General features: G+C 33.7%; 1 protein-coding gene across 2 annotated transcripts in view; it reads left to right on the forward strand.

Moving 5' to 3' along the window:
* Window positions 1–883, forward strand: part of Ift80 (intraflagellar transport 80) — a 103,506-nt gene that overhangs the window by 65,832 nt on the left and 36,791 nt on the right. The window lies entirely within an intron of this gene.

Here is an 883-nt window from a genome sequence, read left to right on the forward strand (position 1 = left end):
ATATAATTTCAAGTGTAGGATAATACTAAAATTCAATGAAATAATCTGGAAATGTTAAATTTTGAATATTTACTATGTTAATTTTGAATATAATTTACTTAACAGTAAGTTTTTAAAATCTAATGACACTATATATTAACCATTGTTAACCTCTAATTATTTTGTCATGAAATGTTTTATATAGAAGAGTGTTTTTGTATTATCTACTGATATCTACTTGCATTGCATTAAAATAAAAATTTTTTTGTGGGGGTACTGGGACCAACCTCGGTCCTTGTGCTTGCAAGGCAAGTGGCAGAACCACTGAGCTAAATCCCTAGCCCAGAATAAAATTTTTTAAAGTTAATTTTTTTATTCTTTTGTTTTTGGTACCAGGGATAGAACTCTAGAACTTGCTTGCAAAGCAGGTGGTGGAACCACTGAGCTAAATTCCCAGCTCCATTATTCATTGTTTATTGGTACATTTCATGTATACAGTATGATGACATGCATCATTGGGGATTTGTACCTTTATATGATATATCTTGATTCTTATTTTTTGTCCCATTCCCCAGCCCTCCCTTCCACCTCTCTACCCCTCCCTATTTACAAAGACTTTGTTTCCATTTTTTACTTTTCTCATATTTATTCCTTTCCCTTCTTTCCTTTCACTTACCCCTCCCACTTCCCCTTCCTTGTTGGACCTTTTCTTCCTATTTCACATTCTCTTATACATTTTGATTCTTATTTACACTTTCAATTTCTCACATCAGAGAAACTATTCAGTATTTACCCATGTGTGTCCTATATATTTCCCTTAAGAATATGACGTTGGGCCAGAGTTTTAGCTCAGTGGTTCCACTGTCTCGAAAGCTCAAGGTTCAGAGTTTAATCCACGGTACCA

This window comes from Fukomys damarensis, unplaced genomic scaffold (assembly GCF_012274545.1).
Source record: "Fukomys damarensis isolate Sample0158 unplaced genomic scaffold, DMR_v1.0_HiC HiC_scaffold_37, whole genome shotgun sequence".
NCBI lineage: Eukaryota > Metazoa > Chordata > Mammalia > Rodentia > Bathyergidae > Fukomys > Fukomys damarensis.